At 35.8% G+C, this 13,881-nt stretch overlaps 1 pseudogene; it reads left to right on the top strand.

Moving 5' to 3' along the window:
- The first annotated feature begins 11,956 nt into the window (after positions 1-11,956).
- On the top strand, positions 11,957-12,056 carry LOC138805393 (U6 spliceosomal RNA; annotated as a pseudogene).
- The last annotated feature ends 1,825 nt before the right edge of the window (positions 12,057-13,881 follow it).

Raw genomic sequence — 13,881 nt, 5'->3', positions numbered from 1 at the left:
CTTGAGTCACAGTGCCACTTCCAGTTTTCTGGTGGTTCTTTGGTGATAAGAGTCTCACAGACAGTCCTGCCTGGGTTCTGGGTTGACTATGAACCATGATCCTCATATCTCAGCCTCCTGTGTAGTTAGGATTATTGACCTGAGCCAGTTCTGACCTTCTCTCTCTCTGTCTCTCTCTCTCTGCCTTTCTCTCTCTCTCTCTCTCTCTCTCTCTCTCTCTCTCTCTCTCTCTCTCTCTCTCTCTCTCTCTCTCTCTCTCTCTCTCTCTCTCTCACACACACACACACACACACACACACACACAACACACACACAGGAATTGATTGAATGGGTGCTAGAAGAGGTGGTCCAGCATCCCCATGTGGCTGAAACCATGGTGGTCCTCTCATTCTGGAGGTGAGCTGTGGGTCATGGGCTGTCTCACTCAGTCTGTTGTAACCAGCACTATGAGGTAAGCCCTTCTATGACTGGCTAGACCGTGATGGTTACTCATTGTCCATCTAGCCTTACTGGACTTAGTATTGTGTTCTACGTCCTTTTCTAGCTAAAGTTTCTGGCCAAAATTATGATATATAGTTAGGAATGAAAATGTAATGCCATCTTAAGAACGTCATTTAGGGCTCTGGCAATGTGGCTTCATGGTACGATGATTGCCTAGCATGTATGAAAACCTAGGTTCAATTCCTCAGTACACATAAACAGAAAAAGAAACACTGGAAGTGGTGTTGTGCCTCAAGTGGTCGAGTGTTAGCCTTGAGCAAAAAAAAAAAAGCTGAGGAATAATTCCCTAGCCTTGATTTTAAGCCCCAGGCCTGGCAAAAGAACAACAACAACAACAAGAACACCAAACATGCAGTTTGTAAATGCAAAATAAAGAACCCATACTTGGAATATATTATTGCTCCTTCCATCCTGATACCTGACAATAGTCGCTAATTCATGTACTTTACCTATATTAGGATACTGTTTTGAAAAAAAAGTTTTGTTCATTAGGTCACGGCAATTAATGCCAGGAATGTGCTTAGATGTCAAGTGAAGATTAATTCTGGAAATTCAAAGTTTCCAGGCTTTTGAATGGTCACTGCTAAGCAGAATGAGAATGGTAGTCTAAGTGAGATTTGGAAAACATTTTTGGCAGTCATGGTACCAAAAAGGCAGAGGCTAACAGTTGTGGCAGAACAGAAGGTATAATTCCAGATGGAAAGAATAAATGATAGTAACTAAGGTATAGCAGAAACTGTTCTAGGGAACCATTTTTAGTTATTAAAAAACTAGTTATCAACTAGGCTTATTCCTCATTGCCTTTAGCATTCTAAATCTCTTAGGCTAGTTCTTAATCTCTGTGTGATAAATGTATCTCTTTCTATGCTTTTTCATACCTGATTTCCTTAGCTTTCTAAAAATCTGTCTTTCTCTATTTTTTATGAACATTTCCTGATGCTAAATACACTTACACAGATGGAAGGGGATGCTAATACAAGGGTCCCATAACTCATGAGTCATTAATGTAACAACATAGAAAAGGAGGACATATTTATTGCTACCTCAATTTTTCTGAAAAGCTGCAATATCCCATCATTTGATTCAGATTTCCATTCTTTGTCTACTTAGTGTCATTAACTGAACTAAATGCGAATATGAGCCGGGTGCTGGTGGCTCATGCCTGTAATCCTACCTACTAAGGAAGTTGAGACCAAAGGATTGTGGTTCAAAGCCAACCTGGTCAGCAAAATCCATGAGACCATTATCTTCAATTAACCACAAGAAACCCGGAAGTGGTGCTATAGCTAAAGTAGTAGAGCACTCAACTTGAGCTGAAGAGCTGAAGAACAGCACCCATGATCAGAGTTCAAGCCCCACAACCAACAAAAAAGTGCAAATATGACATAAAGTTTCCCCAAAAGGAATGATGAAGTCAATAGTAATCTTCCAAAGCAGAGAAAATAATTCCAAAATGATTCAGTGCACCTACTTTTGCTGACTAATTTAAGTTATGGCATCTTTGCTGGACATACTCTCTTCTTGAAAAATTGTCAAATATTTGCTTTATAATAAACATCTAATACTTCTTGGTTCAAAATAGAAGTTCATACTGTTGATGTCACTTGGCTTTCTTACTATCTTAGTTCAAAGCCAACCCAGGCAGGAGAGTCTGGCAAACTCTTCTCTGTAATTAAACACCAAAAGAGTCAGAAGTGGAGTTTGGCTCAAGCAGTAGATTAGTAGCTTTGGGGACAGGTGGGTAGGAAAGACAACTGTACAGGGACAGGGTCCAGCTGTGAGTTCAAGCCCTAATAACCATCACAAAATACACAAATAAGCAAACAAAACAAACCCCAGGTATTTCTTTGGGATGCTCCTTAAAGGAGTACTGGTCTGAGAAGAGGCTGATTTTTCTGATCATACTCACTGAATCCTGCTTTTTAGAAATTCCTTTTTCTATGGAGAACTCAGTACCAGAATAAAGGAATTAATAACTGACTCCTGCAACAAGACAATCATCTCAGGAGTGAAACATCCATCCATAAGACACATTAAAACCTCCATATCTTTGTTTTTTTTTGCAGTAGAACAATTTTAAAACAATGTTATTTCCTTTTGTTCTATGCTGGCCTTTAAATGGCACATTGTTTCCTTTTGTAATACTCTCGACTAGAAGTTTACAGACAAGTTTTATATGAGTAAAAGTCAAGAACAGGGGCTAGGAAGGTGGCTCAGTGGTAGAGCGCTTGCTTTGAATGCATGAGGACCTGGGATTGATTTTCAGTACCATATAAGCAGAAAAAAAGCTGGAAGTGGCGCAATGGCTCAAGTAGTAGAGTGCTAGCCTTGAGCTGAAGAGCTGAGGGACAGCACCCAGGTCCAGCCCCACGACTGGACTCCTTCGCCCAAAAAAGTCAGGGACAGTTTCCTTCGAGCGTTGGATTCTTTTCTTGTACAGTAAAAAGGAAAGCAAAAGTTAACTTGAACTTTGTCTTTCCTCTATGCTCAATTCCTCTCCTTGGAGCAGTTGCCACATCCAGTAACAGTTACTTTCATTTACAGTGACAATCTATGATGCTGCTCCATATAAAATGAATGTTTTCTGATTTCATTGAAATAGCACAAAGACACTATTGGACAGAGTCAACTTAGTACAGGAAAAGTATGAAATTGAAATTGCTTATAAATGCATTATCCATTAGTACATCGAGTTCAAACTTCTTAATTCTCTGTAAATTAAGGTGAATTTTAAATGGGAAGAAGGTTTTTGGATCATTTTTTGTGAGTGTATGTGCTGTGCATTAATTTCCCAAGTATACATGAGTTAACAGTAAAATAAACAATAGCAATAATAGAAGAAAGAGAAGTTCTGTGTTTAAGTATAAGGTTTCAACAAAATATATAAAACTCTACAAATAAGACAACATTGAAACAATAAAGTCACGTCCTGTATGTAGATTCATGGGAGCGATATAGAGAAAGCATTACTCATAAGTGGAGCATAAAGCATGAGGCCATTCCCTTTCTAAATCATGCATGCTAATCATGTAAATTTGTAAAAAGTAGAATGAAAGGATGATTCTATTTCCAATGCAAGTCAGATATGAGTGAGTATGGGCTTAAGTGGAAAAAAAGAGTCCATCTTAAGAGAACAGGGATTATACTAGCAATGAACTTGGTGGCTAAGATCACATTCCTTTCCTTATATGCTTTTTTTGCTTTTGTTGGTCATAGCACTTGAACTCTGGGACTGGGCGCTGTCCCTCTGCTATTCAGCTCAAGGCTAGTGCTCTACCACTTGAGCCACAGTGCCACTTCTACTTTTCTGGTAGTTATTGGAGAAAAAAGTGTCCAAGAGTTTCCTACCTCGGCTGGCTTTGAACCCCAATCCTCTGATCTCACCACTGCTCAGCTTACGATCACATTACTAACAGTGTACACTCAGCATATGCAATGTGTATGTTCATCTATCTTTATATGAATTCTTGAGTTAAAAATCTGGGCTACAGGTTATACTTTACACTCACAAAAATGTTTGTAGTTTAAAAGTTGATACTCCTGGAAAAATAAAAAAATAAAAATGTAAAGGAGTCGGGGAAGTTCAGTCTGCATTCAGCCTGGACAGAACAGGCTTTGAGACATTATGTATAATTAATCAGCCAAAAGCTGGAATACCAGTCATGAGCAAGATTGCTGAATAAAAGCTTCAGGCTTGGGGCCGGGAAATGGCTCAGTGGTAGAATGCTTGCGTTGCATGAATGAGGCCCTGGGTTTGATTCCTCAGCACCACATAAGGAAAAATGAAAAAAGCCGGAAGTGGCGCTGTGGCTCAAGTGGGAGAGCTCTAGCCTTGAGCTGAAGAGCTGAGGGACAGCGCCCAGGCCCAGAGTTCAGGCCACAGGACCGGACCCAAAAAAAAAAAAAAAAGAGCTTCAGGGTTTTGCATACATACATACAAATATACACAAACACACAGAGGCACTTATATATGCACATACATATACACATATACAAATGAAACAATTCTCAGAATATGTAGAAAAGTTAGTAAACAATAGTAAATACTTCCTGAGTAAGACTAGAATCAAGTGATAATTTGTAATACTAGAAAGCCCTCAAGTGAACTTTCTTCAAAAAAATTGAGAATATTACATAGGTAGGAACCAGAGATAGTAAGAGACTGAAGTAATCATTATCAAAGTGACTGGATCAGAGGAATTAATCAGAGACTCCTGCAGGTGCATCTGAAAATGTTCATATACTGTGTCAAATGTCAGAATGTCTTTGAAAATTGTACATAAACAGTCTGAGCAGTCATCTAGTGGATAAGATCATAGGAGAAATTCAGAATTGCTAGTCTGTTTCTACATTAAATAAACCAACAAACTATGGCAGCGCAGTGTGATACAAGCTTGGAATTCTAGCACTCAGACTAAGACAGGAGATTAGAGAATGGAATTACATACCTTTCCTGGACAAGGTAGTATAATTTTGTGTCAATTAAACAAACTAAACAACAAGAAAGGAATACACAGTTGGAAGTTTGGGCTAATTTTTTCACTATGTTTTCAGAAGTCAACTTTTCTATTGAAATGAAACTCATATATAATCCTCAGATGTGTTTTAAGTGCTCTCTTCATTACAGAACATTCCTAGATGCTAAATGGCTCATGATTCCCATCAAAAAAATTGCAAAATTAAGTAAGCATCATTGTGTTGGATTCCAAAGAAATGATGAAGGATTACAAATGGTTAAGCCTGAAGAAATATCAAAGTACTTGTAATGTAAGACTTTGTAGACCTTGCTAAATTAGAGTTGTGATTTAAAATAAATATTTTGGTTTTGTTTGTAATTTCATATTCTATAGGATACTACAAAACTGTTTATAAGTAGAAGGTTTAATTGACAAATTCACAAATGATTCTGGCATTCTATTTTCCTAGAATATACTTTCAAGAGAGTTATAATTAGAACTTAGTTAATAGATAATTCCAACAGTTCATGTATAACATGATAATGTGAATAATGTAGACAGAGTAGCCAACAAACAAATGACATTAATTTATCATTTTTGAAAATGAGCAATTGTTTGAGGGTTTGGTATACTATGGTATGAAGAGAGTAATTGTGTGACATCTTTCATCTACCTATATGTAATGCAACAAGCCATTCCCTTAATTACGTTCCACTTTACAAATTGGGAAAAATGCTAGGTTAAGGATTTGTTTTCATTTTTGTTTTTGTTGTATTGGCTTGTCATAGAGCTTGAACTCTGGCCCTGGACACGGTCTCTGAGCCTGTTTATGCCCTACCACTTCAACCTCAGTGGCATTTGTGTCTGGCTTTTCCTGAGAAATTTATTGCAGATAATTATCTAAGAAACCTTCCTACCTGGGTGGGTTTTGAACCATAATTTTCTGATCTTTTCATCCTGAATATCTATGAGAGTTAAAATGTATAAATATAATTAATGATTGCAAGTGTTCTGATCTCAAGAATGTCAATGGGGGGAAATGATGCAGCTCGTTTATTGTGGTGTTCTTTCCAGAACAAGGAGGGCATCACATTAGAAGTGTAGTATTCTTTTCATAATGGAGATAAGCTAATCATTATGTTAATTAAGGAATTTTAAGGTGCACCTTACAAGTTGGAAATTGTTGGGCTAGGATGACTTTACGGCATAAATCTTGGGACTGATGATCATAGAAATAATAGCTTACTCTGATAAAAATTATTGCTTACTCTTGAAGAATTAATTAGTACAGATGCTTCAGAGTTTTATTCTCTACCAGAATGTGGCTATTTTTCTGTTTACCTCTCAATCTGTTAACGCCCATTGGAAATTGTATCTATTGCACAATTTCATAAGATGCAAACAGGTACTGTTTTTAATCTCTCAGATATTGAATGTTGAGAATTGTAAAATGAGTAGTTATTAACCATAGAAGTTTTGAAGAACCTATATATTCTGTCCTCGTAACAACTTATTTACTTATAAAAGTTATGGATTTCCTTAAAATTAAACTGTTTTCAGTTTTAGTATGAAAAAGTACTAAATTTATTCTTTTTTCAAAATATTGGCAAGTATATTGTGAAAATATTGTCTAGTTGGATAACATTCAAGTTGAAGACTCTCTGATAGGAAAGGGGTAATTAATTCAAATTAGATGCCAAATAGTATTGTTTTTTTAAAAGTTACTACATAAACAATAATATTTCCTGTACCAATACAGTGTAATTATATTTTACACAGCTTATTTTTAATTTTATTATCAAAGTGATGTACAGTAGAGTTACAGTAATTGTAAGTAGTGAATACATAACTTTTAAAACTTGTTACCCTTCCCTCATTTTTCTCACAGTTTTCCTTCACCCCTTCACCCTTCACAAGTTGTAATGTACATTTCCAACATATTGTCTTGTGAGTATTGCTATTGCATTTGGTTTGCGCTTTGTCCTTTGCTCCTCTTCCCTTCTCTAATTAAGGTAAATGAATACACAATACACAGGGTAATAAAATCAAATACAGCAGGGATAAACCATAGGGAAAAAACCCATTGCTGTTCCTCTTCCCTTCTCTAATTAAGGCAAATGAATACACAATACATAGGGTAACAAAATCAAACACAGCAGGTATAAACCATAGGGAAAAAACCCATAGAAAATAGAAATCACATAGGACATTTAAAACAACAACTGCAAATAAAAATATCTTGGATTTTATTTTATTTTATTTATTTATTTATTTTTTTTTTTTGTCGGTCGTGGGGCTTGAACTCCGGGCCTGGGCGTTGTCCCTTAGCTCTTCAGCTCAAGCCGAGCGCTCTACCACTTGAGCTACAGCGCCACTTCCGGTTTTCTGGTGGTTTTATTGGAGATAGGAGTCTCACGGTCTCCTGCCCGGGTTGGCTTTGAACCGTGATCCTCAGATCTCAGCCTCTTGAGTAGCTAGGATTACAGGCGTGAGCCACCAGCGCACGGCAATATCTTGGATTTTTATCTTGGATTTCATTTTGCTCAGCATCAACGTATATGATCATATATATGCATAACAAAGTCATGGGAAAATAATAGTTGCATGGGCACTATATCATGAAAACAAGATGTTAAATTTTTTATGTTAAAGATGGAATTAGGATTGGTGAATTCGGGATTCTGATAAAGGAATTTCAAAAGAGTTTAAATTTTAATTGTTCAAAAATTTAAACAACGTAACCTATTAAGAAAATTTAAAATTGCCTGGGAAAATAGGCTTTCATGCAAAGAAGTCCATGGAAACTTAGTAGAGAGGAAGCAATGTGGGTGAAGATAGCACTTTTTCACACTAAACAAACAAATCTCAGAAACCTTGCTGTAAATCCTGTAGGTTCCCTTGAGAATTGTCCTTACCCTGGAAATATACTCTTATGTGTGAAACAAGGTTGTAGTGGAATTTAAATACAAAATTCTTAAAAACATAAGATATCAAAATTTGTGAATTAACCTTTAATTATCAAACAGTAATTCTCTGAAAATGAAAATTTGGGTCAAAATATTTAGGGAGAAAGTGCCCTCCAAAATGAAAGAAGGTATTGGGTTACACTTTTCTCTTCATAACACTCTCCACAATGTTTTTTCATGTGAAACAGTGAAACACAGAAAAAAAATCTGATTGGATATTTCTAACCAATGATTTCACATTTCTAAGTGGCTCCTGATATATAATATCCTTTTAACATGAGATAGTGAAGACAAATTACATAAGCCAAAAAGTTTTGGGATTAGAAAATAATTGAAAATAGAAAAGGTTAGAAAATTGTTCTTAGAAGCCCTAGCTAACATGTTGGCTTAAGCAGTGGAGGGAGGCCCAAACTTTTTGAGATAGATTGTCTTAATATTTTTGCTACCTAAAGTGACAGAGCTTATCTGGCTCACTACACTGCAGAACTGATTGAATGAAGACATGAAAATAAATTCCACATCCAAATGAGGCAACTTAAGAAAATTTTAAAAGAGAAACCGTGAAGATGTAGCAGTGACTGGGGCTGTGTAGTCCTTCAGCTTCACTAGACCTAAAGCCAAGGAGCCGTGATAAATTGGAAATCAAGCAAGAGCTAAGAGGAGCACATGGAAGTAGGACGTAGAAACATTGTCCTTTTGTAACATAGAAGCACATAGAAGTAGGACATAGAAACATTGTCCTTTCAAGGTATGGTAATTTAACTCTATTCTCCTTCATACATCTTGTTGAGCCAATGCAAGCCCAAGACAAAAATAATCTATTGAAATCATTTTGCAAGGAATAACTTTTCTGTTCCTTATATGGTATCTAAGGAGAGTCTTTAGAGAAGATAAAAGTGGTGTAGTTTTTAATTCTTCTAAGCATCTTGTTAGCAAAATATATCTTTGAGGTTAGAATTGATTAAACCAAAAAGTGATGGAGTACTTATTTTTCTGGGCACTTTAGACACAAGAAGACATTCAAGGTAACAGAAAAAAGTAAAATGTATAACCAAATATTTGTGATCACAGATTCTTCGACTGGTTTTCTGGAGAGAAACCTTTACATTAGATTTTTCCTCATTAATATAGATGTTGTTTCATGGCAACCAAACGCAAGAGGGAAGTTTAATGGACTCGCTTGCCTAATTCAACAGCATGATAAAAAATGGCAAATAATATTTAGTGAATTATTTGACCAATTACTTTGCCAGAACAAAGAAGGAAAAATATAATTCAAAATCCACTTAAATGTATGAAGAAAAAGTAGTGAAGAGATGAAAGAAAACATAGAGGATTGTTTTCTCTCCAGTGGAGCAATGGGTTCTTGATCTTGTTTCATCCATTTTATATTATCAAGCTATCAAGTGTGGCTGAGGGCTGGAGTATCCAGTTCATCTAAAGAAAATTAGCTGAAGAAAGATAATATTTGCAGCTGATGTAGGTGATTTATAACCTTAGACAATCTATTTAAACCTGTTCAAAACCCTCTATTACCCCAAACTGCCCTCTTTGAAAAGCTTTATTTGCTTTTCCCAAGACTGCCCTTCATTAACTCCTTAAAATTTTGAGAGGTCATATTCATACTCTCTAGAGATTGCTCTTTGGTTGTGATTTTTGTGTGTTTTTGATTTTTTTGTTTTGTTTATTAACTGAATTTCAAAAGGTTGTGCAAGTGTGTTACAATTAAATATATCCATCTACATATCCAATGTTCCTGGATCACAGCCACTCCTTCTATCATTCTCAACTAACCCCTTCTCCAAGATTTATTTCTGATTTATCACTTCCTTTATCACATGTGTACATTGGGTATTCTAGCTGTACTTACCCTTTGTTCAATTTTTCATCTTTACTATTATTCCTCTCTGGTTTCAACTTCCTCTCTGATACTCATTCTGTTAAAATGTTTGATAATACTTTGAAAGGTTTATATACATTCAATCCTGCATACACTTTAACTGATGTCAGCTTATATTTCCATAATTCACTCATCTGCAGTAACAATTTGCAAGAATGGAGATGCGAAGCACCTTGACATGATTGTATTCACATCTATTTGAAAGATTGATCTTTAGTCAAAAAGAGTTTAAAAATGGCTTAGAATGTATTCCTAATTATCAATTTTTATAAATGGCTTTGTACAATGGTGTGTGATTATTTTATTTTACCTGGGATAATATTTTCTCCTACTTGTAGGTTTTAGAAAAAGAAGAAAACTAAGATTTACTATTATAGAGGAATATGATAGAAATAGAAGACAGATTTTATGTTTGTCACATCTCTGATGAGTACTCATATTCAAGACTTAAAATCATATTTCTTACTATGTTAGACAGATAGAGAAAACATAAAACAACATATGATAACCAACTATTTGTGACTATTGTCACTATTTGTGGAGCACATGGGCAGCCAAGATGGCTCTGAGAGGGCGTTGAGTGGGCAGAGACCAATTTGCTTTACGTTTAGTGCATTACCAGCCCGTGGAAGTTTAGGTGCATGATAGGGTGTGACCTTTACAGTGATTGGTTCCTCTTCCTCCCCTCCCATGTCACGTGCTCTTTTTTGCTTTAAAAAGGGCTTGCTTTGTGTTAAGAAACGAGTTTACAGCTTGACTTGACTCCCTGCTGCGTCTGATTTTCTCCCTGGCTAAGGGAGGCTGGGGAACAGGCTACTGGCCACACTAACCTTTCTTTGGACCCCGTCTGTCTTTCATGGGATGGACTAAGACCCAACAACTATTTTGTTGAAATTTACTTCATTAGCTAACCTTTGGGTTTGGAATATGGGAGGCTGATCTATTGAACACATTTTTTGAAGGCACCTACTGAACAACACAAATGGTGGGTGGTACTATTTCTACACTTTAATGAATGGTTGAACCTGTTAGTCATTGGTGCTGGGTAAATAAATCAACTCTATTGTAACTTGCTCCCTACACTTGAAAAACTTTTAATGTCAGTAAGTATCAACTACTTGTCGAAAGTTATTTTGGTGAATATAATTTTAAAACGTTTATTTGAAAATGAATACACTTTCAGGAGATTAAATGTAGGTTATCATTGGTTTGAGAGTGACAACATTTTTATATCACAGAACCAAGTTTAACTGAAGTACCAATGATTTGAAGCACTAAGGATATTCTCACTTAATGTTTTTCTAAATTACATTTGACCTCTAAGTCCAGTTTTCCAAAAATACGTAGAGCAATTATGGATCTTTTTTGGACCACTTATGCTGGACTGATATTATTTCATTACTCATTAGAGCAGGGGTATTAAAAATAATCTTATGACATTTTGTGATCTTTTTCACTCATATGGATTGGTCATCTGTAAACTGAAAGTTTGAATTACAGCACTGTCTCTCAGATTTTGTGATCTCCTCCTTCATTTTAAGTTGCGTTGCATTTCACACTTGCTTACTGATAATTCCTGCATCTCAAGGAATTGGGGACTTGAAATATAGGAAACGAGAAATTGATATGCGTATTCAATTAGTTTCTATTGGCATGTTGCATGGGCCTAGGTGAGAAGTATTGCCCATGTTATCTGATGATGCAAATAACCTGGTGCTGGGATCCTAGGATCTCATTTGGGGAAAGTAAGACCTCATCTGGGAAAATTTCAACTGCAGAAGTTTAGAAGTAGCTCTTAAGCAAGGCTTACTTTGAATCAAATAACTCCACAGAACTAACTCATTTGGATAAATTACTACTTGAAACAGCCATCACCTTTGGACCTAGTTATCCATACTTGAAAGTACAATCAAATCCAAAATGGAAAATATTTAAAATAGTAATTGACAAAAAATTGCAAATGTGAGCATTAGACTGAACAATATAATTTTTCCACTATTCACAGAATTTCAGGGAAATAAAATCAATAGCACTGTTAGAAACAATAATGTTTCCTTGTATCAAATAGGCACCCAAGGATATAAGCCTGTATAAAGATTGCAACATTAACTATTTAATTTAGAGGATACTACATGCTTTAGCAGCATGTATACCCAAATTACAACAATACAGATATTAACATGGCACTTGCACAAAGATCATATGAAAATTTGTGAAGTATTCCAAATTTTTCATTCTTCGGATGCAAGAAATGAAAAACATTTAAAATTGATTACAAAATTACAAGTGTAAAAATATATGTAACTCATATAATTAAAAGTTAGTTTGACATCAGTGTATTAAATCGTGACCTTAGAAAGGCCCTTATATGGGGCTGGGAAGGTGGCTCATTTGTAGAGCGCTTGCCTTGCATGCCTGAGGCCCTGAGTTCGATTCCTCAGCACCACATAAGCAAAAAGAGAAAAGCCGGAATTGGCATTGTGGCTCAAGTGGTACAGCACTAGCCTTGAGCTTAAGCGCTGAGGGACAGTGCCCAAGCCCAGAGTTCAGGCCCACGACCGGACCCCCCCACCAAAAAAAAGAAAGGACTTTACATAGCATAACCTTTATAAAACTTTTGAAATTAGACAACATTTTCGTTCTATCCCAAAGAAATATAATACTATAAGGACCTAGGAAACAAAAGAATCTTAAACTATTTCTATATGGAATGAAATCTGAAAGGACACATTAATGAAGCTGTATATTATAAAGTAGCATAGAATTCAAAGTATTATATCTATGAGAGAATAAAATACATTATGGACACTATAAAAATAGACTATAGAATATTTTAAAATATACTTTTTCAAACAAGCACGAGAAATATCTTTAGTTTCTGTATAAATTTCAATAGATAAGTTAAAATTATTTCTGATTAAAAAGTCACAAACTCTGAAGAAATCATTATAGATGTATACAAAAACTCTTGAATACATTTTGACATGAAATGCAGGCAATTCACTTGAAAGAATTCCACAGAATCCATGAATTTTACAATAAGTTATTGCTGTTATTTGGATTGTGAAAATGTTTTGTATGGACACAAAGGATGGAATGGCATTTTTGAAATTTAAGAAAAGTAATTGAATCATTGGGACTTAGTAGAACAATTTGTACAGTCTTACACAACTTCAAAGAGGTAGTGATACATATCTTTTTAGCAATATCAAATGCAGTTTCTTCCAAATTGTTCTTCAGACATGGTTTTTGTTTCAACAGAAGGAGATCAAATGAATTTTTGCTATCTTAATTTCCAGCAGCAAGATTCAAGGGGGTCAAGAGGCCTTTAGGTTGGGCATTGGAATCTGCATCATGATGAAGTAAGAAAGAAGCCACTCTGTTATTATTCCACTTATATGCACTGTGCAGATGTGTCCATCCATCTACAGTTATTGTGTGTTCCGCTTGAGCCACCAACTCAAGGACAATGTCTAAGTGTCCACTGTAGACTTCCTGATGAAGAGGTGTATATTCATCGTCATCGCTTGTATTCACATGAGTGGCCCTTTTGGAAAGCAGTCTCCACACTGTAGTAAGCCGATTATTTTCGGCAGCACAAAAAAGAAATTTGTTGGATCCTTCTCTATTTTCTATTGCAATTGATACCATTTCTCATTTTTTCATCTTGTTTCTCATCTTTATCAGAATTGCCTAACCAGAGACTTTGAGTGCCAGTGAAAATGAGGTGTCCATGTATTTCCCTAATAGTTCATGTTGGTTGAACTGCTCCGAAATATCCGGTGAATTTTCTGCATCGTTTTTCACCATGATTTATTTTATCTTTTTCCATTTTTACTATTCTAAATTATTCTAGCTAGAGTAGGGAGTTGATGGAGACAAGAGGAAAGATATTCCTCCGTATTCAATGGTACAGACTGAAAATGAGGACCAGTGGTGTCTTCATGTGCAGCTTATTCTAGGAATGAGAAAATATGAAATAATGCCTTCTACATAAATGATTTGGGAAATGGCAGAGCAGAAAGTGAAATGATGAAACCAAAAATACAAAAGCAAA

The sequence above is a fragment of the Dipodomys merriami genome, unplaced genomic scaffold (assembly GCF_024711535.1).
Source record: "Dipodomys merriami isolate MVZ:Mamm:240054 unplaced genomic scaffold, mDipMer1.0.p SCAF_391, whole genome shotgun sequence".
NCBI classification, from domain to species: domain Eukaryota; kingdom Metazoa; phylum Chordata; class Mammalia; order Rodentia; family Heteromyidae; genus Dipodomys; species Dipodomys merriami.
This window is presented reverse-complemented; position numbering and strand designations above follow the sequence as displayed.